The sequence below is a fragment of the Heloderma suspectum genome, chromosome 3 (assembly GCF_057233095.1).
Source record: "Heloderma suspectum isolate Gila_16-S chromosome 3, 16-S_ref, whole genome shotgun sequence".
Taxonomy (NCBI): Eukaryota; Metazoa; Chordata; class Lepidosauria; order Squamata; family Helodermatidae; genus Heloderma; species Heloderma suspectum.
Genome location: NC_139460.1, coordinates 158287339 through 158302138, shown reverse-complemented (window position 1 = coordinate 158302138; position 14800 = coordinate 158287339).

Here is a 14800-nt window from a genome sequence, read left to right as displayed (position 1 = left end):
GTATAAGGCAGTATCCTATGTTCTTAATAATAACTAATAATGTGTCTTGCTAGTGAACTATTCTTTTATACAATATAATTTTATGGACAATTGTAACCTGACTCTAGAAGGGATAAAGGCCTTTGGCCATGTTGTCACTATCATATTCATTTATTTATGCAAAAAATAATGAATGCAAACCAATACAATGGATGTTATGGATGTAACAGGGGGGTCCTGTATATTGAAAGAATTGCTGATGCACTGTTTTAGAGTCTATTGGAATCCCTGTTGGTGGAGCCAGGAGTGATGGGTAGGTCTTATCCTACTGTGACATTGTCCCCAAATACAGCAATTTATTTTCCCCATAGCACTCAATGGTAGCCATTTATTTATATTGGATAAAGTAAAGGAGTACTTTCATAGATACTATTGGGTTGGTGATAATTCTGCCTCTTTCTCAGAAAAACCCAGACTCTGGAAGGAGGAGAATGTTTTTACCCTTTCTCAGCTGCATCCCCAACTGCAAGTCTATTGAATGCTGAGCCAACCCCATATGCATAGCCTTTCACCTGTATAGTTCTAACTTGGATTCCATTTATTTCTTGGTTACACTACAGAGTGACAGACCCTCGGATCTGGCTCTTTATATAGTGCATAATCTCAACGCATTGATCCTGCCACTGTTATTTCTTAATTAAACATTTTACAAGAACAAATGCAAAACATGTAAGGAACTTTGGGTAACAAGCTGCCCTTAATCTGTATGTGAAGCAGACAGTTAAGTCTAAGGGAAAAATTATATGAATATAACAGATGACAGATTTCATTTCATTCTGCTAGTGCTTATTAAGATGTCTACAAACAAAAAAGGCATTATCTGAGTACATCTCTTTCAGCAAACAAAGGAAACTTTTAATTGCGTTAATCAGCATTTGCATTGTCTTTGCAGTGACATAGAAAAACAAGTTGGGTCTAATCACCAAATGTCTTCTAGGGGAATGTCTTTTATGAAGACTTTATGTGAGAACAATGTGACTTGTGTCACGCAGATGAAATATAAAAATCATTCAAGTGCTCAGTGCTACAAATGCAAAACTATTCAGCTACTCTATAATTCACTGCTTACCAGGGGAACAAAACAGCACATCTTCTTTGTTTTACACAAATAATCCTCCCTCTCCCCCACAAAATTGTTTAATAGACAAAAGGCCAAAACTGACTGTTTCACACTTCTACACACATACCCAAACCCAGCCTTGCCTGCCATTTTCAGTTAAATGAATCATGGCCCAGACCATAGAGCGAAAACACGAAGGGTGCTTCCAGATGAGGCTTTAATAGCTATCACCCTGCCTCATTCCGAGAATTTTACGAAGGTCCGGTTTTCATCGTCTTCCACTCGTAACCCTCCTGTGTTTCCCCACTGCTTTTTCTGTCTTAATAAATGAGTGGATATTAAGGTTTTCTTTCTAGTCGTCCCATTTTATGGGACCCAGATGGCCAGAATAAAAACCCCTTTATCAACTTCCATATAGATATGGAGCTACAGATATTTGTCCACTCTATTTTCAACCAAGTTGACTTGAGATCTGGGGAACCTGAACTTCTTTGAGAGATTTCACAAATTTAGGCAATAGTTCTTGAAGCTGTGGCTCACTGGTAGAGCACGTGCTTTGCATGCAGAAGGTCCCAGATTCAGTCTCTGGCACCTCCAGGTAGGGTGGGAAATAGTCCTGCGTAAAACCCTGGAGAGCTGCTGCCAGTCATTGTTGACAATACTGGGTCAGATAGACCCATGGTCTGACTCGGTATAAGGCAGCTTCCTGTGTTCACCATTAGGTCCACAGATGGCACTTAGTGGTATGAGCAATTTCATTTCACACACAATTTCTTCCAGCATAGATCTAGACTAGCATGATAGTTGTCTCTGAAATGTTAATGAGGGCAATTGAATGAAAAGATGTAGGCAACCACGCAACCTGTTTAGCTTATTGGCAAGGAGTGTAAGAAGCAATGTGAAGGGTTCAATGTATAGTTGGCTGCCCAGATCACAGATGCCCCAGGCAAACTTGGTTTTGGAGTCTTACCGGTTATCGTGGGAGGGGCAGCCAACTATTATACCCTTTAACATTTCACAGATAACAACAGGGTCAGCCTTTTGTCACCCATATCTCATGCCAAGGATCATTGCATGAACATTCTCCACCACAACTAATACACACTCTCTACCAGAGATATTATCTGCCTGCCACATGCTGCATCTCTCTCCTCTACAATAGCCTCCCATGTAGGGTCTTCCGAAGTACGGTGTTAGTCAATTGACCAGAATATATATATATATATATATACACACACACACACACACACATCTATATATATATATGTATATATATATATATATATATATACACACACACACACACACGCACACTCCCCCAAGATGGCTTACCACATAATTCAAACAGATACAGGTCTATCCAAAAAAAAAGAATCAACAGTAAAATACAGAAGAACTGAGAATTCAAAACTGGAATAATCGAAAAAACATTTGTAGCAGTCAGGAGGAAATTTAAAATAATCCAAATGCCTTATGAAATAAGACTGTCTTGGCTATTAAAAGAGAGGGAGTGAACAGAGGGGCAATCTAGATGTGATGTTATTCATAGCTTTAGCTCTGGAATGCTTGCTTTGTAAACATAAATAACCTGTGCTGTGTGTGTGTGTGTGTAAGAGAGAGAGAGAGAGAGAGAGAAAGAGAGAAAGACATATCAGAACTGTAGCATTGAAGGTCTTGATTTGCCTGCACCACAGGCCTGATTGGAAATAGATTCCCTGCAAATGCTATCCACAATGGAAGAAAGCCCCCATTGGTGCCACAACCGTGGCTCCACTATTAAGGACACTGTGTCCCATGTCCCAACTAATCATGTCTCTGAAGTCAATGGGACATAGACCAAGATTATGACCAGACAGGGTGGGCAAATTCATAGGAAAAGACCATCCTTCACAGAACCTGGCTCCAAACAATTTACTGCAGGGGTGGGCATCTTCTGTAGGTCTTGGGGGCAATTTTCCCCCTCAAACCCACTGGGTGGCAAAATTGCCACAATGGCATCAATTTTACTGCCAAAATTCAGTGACGTGGGAGTGGCAAAAAAGTGGCAATTTTCCTTTAAAACAAGGTGCAGGAGGAGCACACACCTTGTTGGAAAGCAAAATCACGCTCCAGGGAGGATCTAAAGGAAAATCACTTTTTTTTTTTTTTTTGCTGCTGCTGCTGCTGCTGCAACAAATTCAGCACCAGCAGCAGCTGTGGGGAGGGGCTGCAAAACAGCCAGTGAAGCCTGCAGGATGCATGCTACCCATCCTTGATTTAATGCATTATAGGCAAACATCAGCACCTTAAATTATGTCCAGAAACTGATCAGAAGCTAGTGCAACTCAGATAACAGCCGAGTAATATGCACCGTGAAGTGGAATCTGGTCAACATCCTGGTGGCTGCATTTTGTGCTGCTGTCAGGTCTCTCTTTTGTCCCTGCTGAACTTCAATAGCCAAATCAAAACACAGACAAGAGACTTCTATCCACGACTCTTTAATCCTTTTACTTCAGTGGGTCATACAGATGCTAATTGTCAGTAACTCACAGTCGACAAAGGAAAAGCCTTCAGGGAGTTCAAAGGGAAACCAGGAAGGTTGAAAGTTGCCTACCGTTTGAGAAAAGGCAGGCAGGCTTCCCTAACTTAAGAGGGAGGGGGATCTCCCTCTGTCTCGAGAGGTATCTATGCAAAGCTGTTCCCACTGGGCCAGTCAGGCAGATCGCCTAAGCTCCGCCCCTGCCATCTCTCTCTTGGCCCTGCGTCTGTGCCTGGCGACTAAGAATTCAGGCTGTGCAAGCCCCACCTCTCCCTGTTCGCTATCTCTCATGGGGGTGTGTGAAGAGAGGTCCTCTCCATCCAGTTGGGCCTTTGAAGCCTGAGGAGTTTGTCTAGAAGAGTCTGGGAAGGTTTCTCCCCCACGTTTTGTGGTGTCAGGGTGGGCACTGAGCCCATAGAACCTCAGAGCAGTTCTGATTCTGAGGAGGAACAGCTGTTCGTGGGAGAGGAGTGTGCTCATCCCTCCCAGGCCCTGCAGCTGGCAGAGATTCCTCCTGCTGGCATTCCAGAGATAGATAGTGGTCCTGGGAGTGAAAAAGCGTGGGAGGAGGGCTGGCTGGATGCTCGATGCAGACGCAAAGAGTGACGAGCTATGGAGGGCGCAGAAAGGAGGCGTAGCGCCCGTTTGGCGAGCAAGCAACGGTCACGTCCAGAGGACCCAAGGGAAAAGGGGAGGGATTCTCCCTAGCCCATAAGTTCAGGGTCTGCAAGTGGTTCTCGTTCAAACGGGGACCAACTGTTTCCAAGCCCGGGGCATAGGTTACGCTGCTGTTCATAGCTTAGTCACTGGTGATAGAGTTATTAAGTTGTAAAAGGATTAAAGCCTTGAAAAGAATCCTTTGTCTGTGTCTGGAGTTGGATACTGGAGTAGACTGAAAGAGTCTGGCTAGGGCTCCCTGACATGTGGTTCCTCTTCGGAATCTGAGCTACTCTGCTACTGCCTATGCTCAGAGGCACCCCTGACACTAACTGAAGCTTTCAAACACTTTTTACAGGCAGCTCCACCTACAGTGCAACCAAAGTCTGTGTGACTGTGACCAGAGTAGCAACCTGGGCATCCAGGAGCAAAGGAGTGACCCCAGACAATGGACTTGATGCTTCAAAGTGAGTGCAACCCATTCAGACTAATCCCAATTTAATTTCCTTAAGGTGCAATCCTATGGGGATAGTCTGCCGCCTCCAAACTTGGAGGCGTTCGACTATCCAATATAGGGTGGGTGGAACACAGAGGGGATCCTCTCATCTGTACTCCAGCACCCTGAATTTGTGGCTAGGCAGCCAACTTTGGCTGTAAGGCAGCGCATGTTGGAGCATGGGGTAGGGAGGCCGGACGGTGCATAAGAAGCATTGTAATGACACTTCTGCAGTCTCCTTCCCTCCCCATCCCTGGGAATGACCCTTTTCACCCACTCCACACTATACTTACGAGTGCGGAGACAGGGATGAACTGCGCTGCCTACGAGGGGGAGGGGGAGGGGGCAGGGAGTGAGGTTTCTGGGAATTGAGCTTGGTTCCCAGAAATCAAAAAGTCCTATGGTCATCTAGGCACTGCCTAGGAGCCATAGGATTGCTGTCTCCCTGGCTCTGTCTTGTCTGGATTAAGCCTCATTTGACTGGCCATACATGATCCATAATTGTGCTTAAGCAATGGTTAAGGACCTTCACAGCTGCCTTGGTATTAAATGAAAAGGAGATATTGATGACACCCAAACTTACATCACTGGACAGCTCTCACAGCGGTTTCATGTAGATGTTAAACAGCATGGGCAAACCTTTTGGGAACCTATATGCCAAAGCCACTGCTCTGCTCACTAACAATTTTTTTTGAGACATCTTCTGTGTTTCCCCCAAAGTAAAACAGGGATCATGTGAATACCAGGGAGAGATACCAGAAAATAAGGATTGTTCCTGGTAACTGTGGACAGTTGGAATTACATCTCTCTCAAAATATGTATGTGTTCACAAGACAAGGTTTCATATAGCTCACTACTGCCAAGAGTCTCATGTCGTGGTGAAAACAGGTCATTTCAAGTTACCCAAAGACAACATGAGACGAAATCCAAATTAGAACATTGTCACTAGAAATAAGGTGTAGATTTCTTTTAACCAGTGAGCATACGGTAGGTTAATTATTTATTCAACTCAACTGTATTGGTGGGAAATTTTGCACCCTTTTGCCATAGGCAGGCTTTCTCTGAAGGATATTTTATAGGATGAACAGGTGGCACTGGTCAAAAGCTTTGACCCTCTGTGCTAGTATTCCATTGTAGGTGAGGCATGTTTCTTGGCCTACTCAGTGTCGTGATACTTTCAGATGATTCACAAGACAGACCAGACAGTCCCCAGTGCCTTTTCTTTTACACTTAATTCAAAAAATGAGCCTTTCCCAGGGTGTTTAAGAGATGGACAGATTCATGCAGACGTTAACCCTTCAAGGATAAACACTCTTTAAAAACCCACTGAAGAACCTGAAGAGGACCTTAATCATAAGCACAGACTGGCAGGTCATTTTCTGACACTTGCGCGCCGTGTTTGAAAATCAGCCAGAATTGACAGGTGGGAAGTTTCTGCACTTCTGCCACAAAAATGATAATTGCAGGCTGAATATATTATGGAGCCTGATTATATTTAGAGATATTCTGGAAACCTACAGTAGTAATCCAATAATGGGAGAAAACAGTACATGATTGTATGTGGTGCGGAGTTAAGAACAACATGATTTTTTATTCCAGGATCATGTTGTTTGTGCTAATAAGCAGGAGTGTGTGCATGTGGTGATTTTATATATTTAAACTCAGGGTAGCCCAAATTCTGAACAAGGAAATGCTAAAAGGCTGCCACTGGCTACTAGTCATGAGAGCTATATATTACCTCTGTATCAGAGAGGCAGTATGCCTCAATACCAGTTGCTGGGGAACATGAGCAACGTGGTGGTATTGCACGCAAGTCCTGCTTGTGAGCTTCCCACGGGCATCTGGTTGGCCGTAGTGGGAACAGAATGCTGGACTTAGGGATGGCAGAGAATTCCGCCATGGATCTCAGGAAGGCTGAATGCCAGTGCATTTGGCCCCCCGAAATCTGTGGCGGAACGGCCTGCCCCCCCCCACGGATCCCCCCGGGACGAGACTTACCTGGGGCGGATCTTCCGGGCGGCGGCGGTTCCAGCAGCGGCTCCGGCAGCAGCTGCCGCCACCATCTGCAGGTGTGTTTTGGGTTTTTTTACACCCACGTGATAGGCTACATAAGTTTTTACATAGCCTAAAACGTCTGGGTAAAAAAAAAAGGCGTACGCAAATGGCGGCGGCTACGGCTGCCGCCATTTGCATACAACTTTTGTTTTTTTTAACCCAGACGTTTTAGGCTATGTAAAAACTTACGTAGCCTAAAACAACTGGGTAAAAAAAAAAAAAGCGTATGCAAATGGCGGCGGCTATGGCCACTGCCATTTGCGTTCCTTATTTTGGGCCGTCTTAGTCTACATAAATAATTACGTAGACTAAGACAGCAAAAATAAGGGGAATGCAAATAGCGTCTGCTACGCTATGTGCGTTCCCCTTATTTTCGCTGTCTTAGTCTACGTAAATATTTACGTAGATTAAGACATCAAAAATAAGGAACGCAAATGGCGGCGGCTGTAGCCACCACCATTTGCGTACGCCTCCCCCCCCCGAGCCCTCCGCGGCCGAAAATCCGGCTGCGGACAGCTCTGGCCTGGCTGGGCCTGGCCGGCTGCTCCGCAGAGCTGCCGCGGAGCACAGCCGGCCAAGGAGGATTCCGGGGGGGAGGAACGGAGCGCCTCCCCCCCGTCCAGGATTCCAGGGGGAGGGACGGAACGCCTCCCCCCCACCATAAACATAATCCGCGAACAGGTAAGTGATTTTCGTACATCCCTAGCTGGACTAGACAGGCCTTTGTTCCGATCCATCATGGCTCTTCTTGTTCTCAGGAATTCAGTGATCTTCATATAAATATGCAAATCAAGCAAATCATCTGGATTTTTAAAGTTTGCATTATTTATTCAGGCATGCTAATCATGAGGAAGGATAATGGACACTGAAGCTCTGCCTCCAATCACTGGAAAATCTTACTGAGCATTGGAGTCAATTGAGATGTTCTTTTCTTTTTTAACCCCCTTGTGGGAGGTGGGCTGGGGTAGAATTTCAGGGGGAAATGGTAGCCGGGGGGCAGTGGGGGGGAAGGTTTAATGCTTCCCTCCCAGAGTGTGCTAGTTGTAATCCAAATTGGTCACAGTTACACTGGAGTAAAGAAAACTGTCAGGCTCAGCTACACCTACACAATTAGCAGAATGTATAGTGTGGCCCTGGGTAGTCATGCCGAGACTGGCATGCCCCAGCATGGGGGGTTGGGGCATGCTGGGAGTTGTTGGCCTTTTCTCTGTCTAAACATGCATAGGATTGTGCCCTAAAGGTTCTTCAGGAGAGGGAATTTAGAGAAAAGAGAAGAAAGGGATGCTTAACTGTAACCCCCAGTGACATTTCTTCTATTCAAATCACACCCCAAGCAGCTCTCAGCACCCACTGGGCTTCAGATTCATGCCTTTCCTTTTACTGTGGATGGGAAAGATGCAGGGGCATGGGTAATTTGGAGTGGAAAATTGCAGCTGGGAAAAAAGTTAAGGTCCCCTACCCTGAGCTATGGTGGCCATGTGTCCGCTTTTACAGAGGACAGTCCTCTTTTGGGAAGGGCAGCCAGAGGACTGCCCTCTGTTTTGAAGGCATCCTCTGTTTGGAGGGCTGTCCAGTCCAAGTCTGGCATAAAGATAAAGACCCATCAGAAGGAAGAGCTGGGCCTGGAAGTTGCCCATCAACAGCACCTGGTCAGCAAACACAGCAAAGCACACAGGCCACCTGGTTGCAGTCTTCCACGCTATGGTGGGTTGTACTATATTTCTACTGAAATTTTAATAATTGTTTCTAAATGTGCATCTCTCTCTCTCTCTCTCTCTCTCTATATATATATATATATATATAGTTAGCATATGCAAATCTTATGCAAATCAGCATCCTCTTTTGTCCTCTTTTTTGGGAACGCGTGTCCTCTTATTTGGCGATTCATACGTGGCCACTTTACCTGCTACTGCTCCACTCTATTCCACCCACCCCCCAGTGATTTTGTGCTTAAACAAGGCACGGAGGGAACGATCTGAGTCTGTAATGTGCAGTCAGTTCCTTAGAAAAGCAGGCAAAGCCCCAATCAGGCACACTCCCAGGGGCCTTTTTATAAAACTCAAGTTGGCTTCAGATCAGCTGAGCACAGGGTGGTTAGGTGAGAGGGCAAAGGCCAGCTCTGTGTATGGGATTTTGTGCAACGTCAAAGCAAAACACGTGGGCAAAGATGACGATCTAGTTGTGGGTCGGTAGTTTGGTTTCTGTTTGAATTTCTGTATTTGAAATTACTGCTGTGCTGAACACACTGTAAAACCAACCAACCAACCATCCCACCGCCACTGCTACTGTTAGTACATATAAACTTCTTACACTATAGTCAGTGCCAGTCAGTGCTAGGTTTTTAAAAGGCTGTAGGCAAGACACCTTCAGTAGGCCCCCTCCCTCAATGAGTCTGCTTTCTCACTGCCATTGTCTCCAGCTGCAGAAAGCCAGTGAGCAAGTAGGCCGTGGCATCCGCTGCTTCTCCTTCTCGCCACCACCGCCATTATCCGGGCCAGAGCAGGAGGCGAGTGAACAAGCAGATTGCAATGGTGAGGAGGAGAAGCAACTCCAGGGGGCTCTTATCACTTGGCCCCTGCTGGTGTGTGAAGCCTCAGCAGGTGCCCAACCAAGCCTGTTCTTCACAGCAGCCCCAACTATAGAATTCCAAAATGAAGGCCAAGATGCAAGGCATTTGGTGCAGATCTTGGAAGACCTGCTCTGCCAGCCATCTTGGGTGCATGACTATGGTATGGTGGTTCAAAAGATGAGGAAAGCCTTGTTTTCAGCATAGTCATTTTGAAATGTCCATCACTCCAGCACTGCTCTCAAATGTCCATCACTCCAGCTCTGCTCTCTCCCAAATTGTCAATGCCTTGGAATTCACAAATGCAAGTTCAAAGCCTAGTTCTCCATCATGGAGTGTATAGTAAGTACATCTCTATGTAGCAAATTCATATGTGCTAAAGATCCCTGCTGTGACTATGACTGTATCTGCACTAGCACAGTTCTGACTGGATCCTGGGTCCAACAGCCCTGGGCGCACGCTGGGGTGCAACCGTACACACAGAGTTCTGCATGCCAGCAGGCACTGCCCCGTTTTTTAAGCTCAGTATCGGGAAACAACCCTATTGAATGTTCTCTTCCATTCACATGGATGGGACAGGCCCTGCTCATACATCTGTGCATTGGAGTGCTAGGGAACTTCAGATCACAGACTGATATGTCTGTGGCCCCCGATACCTGCAATATCCAATGTGTAACTTGTTAGTAGTACATCTGATGCACAACCAAACCACACACCCCGCCCATATTCCAATCATCCACAAAGGTTCTGCTTCCTATTCTTATTCTTTCATTATTTGTGACATGTTATATTGCCTTTCAACAACTGTTCTTTAACACGACAAATGAAACAGCTAAAACCCATTAAAATCCAAGGCGCAACAAATATAGGAAAATCCATAACAAAATGGGGAAAACCATAGGAATTATCTCTCAAAGGCATTGAAGAACAGTGTTTGTCTCCTGCTTAGGGAATTGTGCATTGTGTGTAATTAGACTCACTGGAGTGAGGAGCAGGGCCTTCACATCTGTAGCCCCCAGGGTGTGGAATGAGGAAGTTCATCAAATGTCCACCAATTCTGGCATTTAGGGCAGGGTGGGGAGGAGGAAAAGTCCCCTGGATTGATAGAGTATTTGAGGGGTAGAGTGGACTTTTGGGAGCCTGTTGGTAGAACAAATGCTCTGTGTGCAGAAAATCCCAGCTTCAATCACTGGTGTGTCCAGTTGTCTCTACTGGAAACCCCGGTGCTGCGAGTCATCAGAGCGAATTCTAGGCCACATGGACGAGTGCTGCAAGTCAGTAGAGGGAATGCTGAATCACATGGACCAATGATTGGACTTGGTATGAGACAGCTTCATATGTTCATAGGACTTTTGAAGGAGCTAGTGAAGGCTGGTGGGTCTGATTTCAGCGGGTGTGTGATTCCATCCTGGGTTTTAGTCAGAACCAGCCAGAACTCTAAAGCAGCTATCCAAGGTGCTGAAACCTATCCCCAAAATAGGTCCTTCACTGGAAGGAGCTGTAGATCTGAGCTATGGATTTTTTTTACTGTATTTTTTCTATATTTCTGTTACATTTTAACTGTTTGTTTTAATCTGCCATCCTGTACACACCTGCCTGGGAGTATGGACCATTGAACTCAATGGGGCTTACTTTTGAGTAGGCATGTGTATGATTGTGCTGGAGGATAGAATCCTAACCCACTTCCAAAGGAGAAGCCCCACTGAATACAGGATGACTTATCACTGAGTAAACAGCCTTAGGATTGCATTGCTAGAATATCTCCGTTGGTTACACAACTAATTATTTTAAGCCATTTCAAGCACAAGGAGAAGTGTGTGCGTGTGTGTAAAGGGGATGAAACTATTTCAACTAAGTAAATAATTCATTTCAATTCAGTTTGTGCAGCAGAACATCCCAGTGGATTATACTCTTGGCCTTGAAAGCTACACCAAGGGCTTGGATGCAGTACATTTCATTTACTGGTCATATTGGTATGTGATTCTCCAGACAGCTTGAGGTTTTGTATTCCATTTTATCATCACAACAACCCTGTGTGAGGTAGGTTGGACTGGGAGAGGGTACTTGGTCCAAACAGTGGGCATCATGGCTGAGTGGGAATCTGAACCATCTGTAATCAGGGTAGCCATGTGCCCAACTTTACAGAGGACAATCCTCCATTTGAAGGGCTGTCAATGGATAGCCCTCTCTCTGAAGGCATCCTCTATTTGAAGGGCTGTCCAGTCAAGTCCAGTTTATTTATTTATCTGCTTTATACCCTGCCTTTTTTCCTCTTTAAGGAACTCATAAGTGTACATAATCCTCCTCCTCTCCATTTCATCCTCACAACAACAACCCTGTGAGATAGGTTGGGCTGAGAGTCTGTGACTGGCTCAAAGTCACAGCCGAATGGGGACTAGAACCTGGATCTCCCACCGAGTCGAACACTCTAGCCACTATACCACACAGTTTAAAGATAAAGAACAATCCGAAGGGAGAGTAATGGACTTAAAATTGCCTATCAGCAGTTGGCGCTGGGGCAGCAGACTGAGCAGGCACACAGGTCACCTGGTCACAGTCTTTCTCATTATGGTCCAAAATATTGTCTTTCTGTTTAAATTCTAGAAATTATTTCTAAATTTGTATCTGTACATAAAAATTAATACATGCCAATTTTATGCAAAGCTTGGTGTCCTCTTCTTTGGTGATGCATTTCCTCTTTTTTTGTTGATGTGTAAGTGGCCACCCTTGCCCTGATCCAGATCTGATCATCTGTCCAATACATCTCATTGGCTATCATGATTGTATTAGTAATCTCAGTTTTCCATAGCTTGATGGATACAAACCAACACTATTTTCTAGAAGGTGCTAGTTAAGTCAAAGTCAGTGCCAGTTTTACCATTTTACAGCAGTAGCTTTTATAGCTGTCCAGAATAGGGTTGTTGTTTTTTTTGCTTTTCTTTAAAAACAAGACTCTTTTAACAATCCCATTGGATCCTTCATGGGCATGGTGGATGACTCTTGCTCCACCTTTCTGAAAGGGCATGAAAGATCAGCAAGACTGGGGGAAAATTTTTTTAAATGAATGTAGACTGCAGGGGGAGGGGGAATAATTATGACCCAACAGCACTGCAAAATTGTCTTTAACTTTTTAAAGATAGAGGCCTTTTAATGTTAACTGTGGTTCAGAACACTAGAGTCTTCATTTCAGGTGAAGAATGGAAAGAAAGCTTCCTGCCCCATTCACAGAGCGAAGTGAACAACTGTTCCTGCACAATTAGAATTGTTAATTGATTTGAAAACACAGGGCTTTGAAGGTGGAAAACTGCTGACATTATTTCAATGGGGAAATGCACTCCTGAGAGTGTATACTGCAGTCCAATTTCTTTCCTTGTTTTGTTGAATATACATCTATAAAAACACTGTGAATCATGCAGTAAAAACTGCTATGCTGATATCATAAATCTCAGATAATAAAAATTTCATTGTTGAAACAATAAAATAGACTTTTATTATAACACAGAGTATCCACCTAAACATTGTCCTTTTAGCTTCTTCGAGTTAAATGTATGCACAGTTTTACAGTCTATAAACAGATCTGGAATAAAAGTTAATAAATGTCAAAATTTGCATTTCAAAAAATTCTTGCTGCATTTTAGGGAAGATCAATCTATGAACCTTTCAACATTATGTCAAATGAAATGCTAATTGTACCTTTAGGAATTTCAGAGACAGTGACAAGAAACTAAATGCTCAGTTCCTTTGCATCAGCAAGTCGGTTATAATTGTATATCTACTCTTGTGAACTTCTAAGGGGGAAAAAAAGAAAAAAGAAATAATGTGCTGGAAAAAATGATTTTCTATTCTTTAGATCAGGAGGGTAAACTCCTTCAACCACCCTTCATCAATCTACCTTCAAATAAAGTGTGTTAACATGTTGACAATGGACAAATCACATGGAGCTACATTTATTCATTTTATAATAGGTTTGTCAAATGAGCTACATCTACAGATTTAAGAATAAAAATATCTGCAACTGGGACCAACTTATTCTCCTCAAGTTACTGGAGTGGCATTGGAAAAGGACTCTTGCTTCAAGCTTGTTTATGTGATGTAACAACTCCGTATATATTTTTTGCGATCAAGTGGAGAAACCACAGTTAGCTTAAAGGAGGAAATGTGCCCCTGTTTAATCAGGGGCTCTTCCATCAATTCTGTTGTCACCTCAGAGCAGTTTACTATATTAAAGAATATAATAGAATGCAGGAATGGGCTTCACAATGGCTGGCTGGGAAACATGGGGAGCTGTAGGACCTTTTTCTGTCTCAACATGCATAGGATTGTGCCCTACGGTATCTTTTTGCTCACTCAGAAAGTGATCCAAGACAGCGATTGAAGAAGATCTGTGTCTAAGCTACCATAGTATTCTCTGACTTGTTGTCAACAAGTACTGTTGAGTCAAAACAACCATGAATCAAATGTCTTTGATTATCCAAGAGCTGCATTGCATGTTCCAGGAAAAACTGGATATGTCATTCTCTTGTGCATCAGCTCTCCATGTTTCTAGTGTAACATTCAAGCATAACCTATTACCACAGGAGGCATGTGTGAGCTCAGCTGTGATGAAAGCTCACAAACATGCATGTCACTTATGCCTCCAGTTTCCAACATTTTAGGTCAGAACAGCCATGGAGAGGTAGAGCACAGTATCAGGACCATGGCACTGGGAGAGGGGAGAGTTTAACTGCAATTTTCCTGACTGAAATCCCCTTCTTGCAAAACTGCTATTTTCAACGTGGTAGGAAACATACTGGTGCCATACAGTCAGGGCCAATCCATGACATTTTGCTGCCTGAGGCAAAGGACAAGATGGCGGACCGCCATTCCATGTACAGAACCTGCCCTTCACCACATCTGAGGGCAGCAGGCTAGCCTAGGGAGCTGAGAGCAGGCTGCATAGCCAACACCGTTCTGTCCTCCAGCACCTCACCACCACGGCTCCCTCCCTCCAGCATCTGCTGCCTGAAGTGGTGGCCTCATTTTGCTTAATGGTAGGACCAGCCCTGCATATGGTAAACATCTCCAATAGAACATAAGCACCAGCAGCACCTGAAGTGGGCATGTTGAAATGTGAAGAGTTTGTTTCGATTATATAATTAGGGAAAGGAGTCAGCAGTGACATAGAGAAACAGAAGCCACAAAAGAGAAATGGAAGGAGTGTTTCTGTTGTTCTCCATAAAAATAATAGAAAGGCATTTCTTTTACCTTAGTTAAAGCAGAGGCTCTAGCCTCTACTTGTTAAATATTACTTAATAAAGTAAATTTATGTCTGAGCAAGCCAAACATTCCAAAGCTTCTGTTGGAGTGAAGCCCCATTACTGGGACCTGAAGCTGCATCAACATGTATTTAAACATAAGCAAATTGATTCA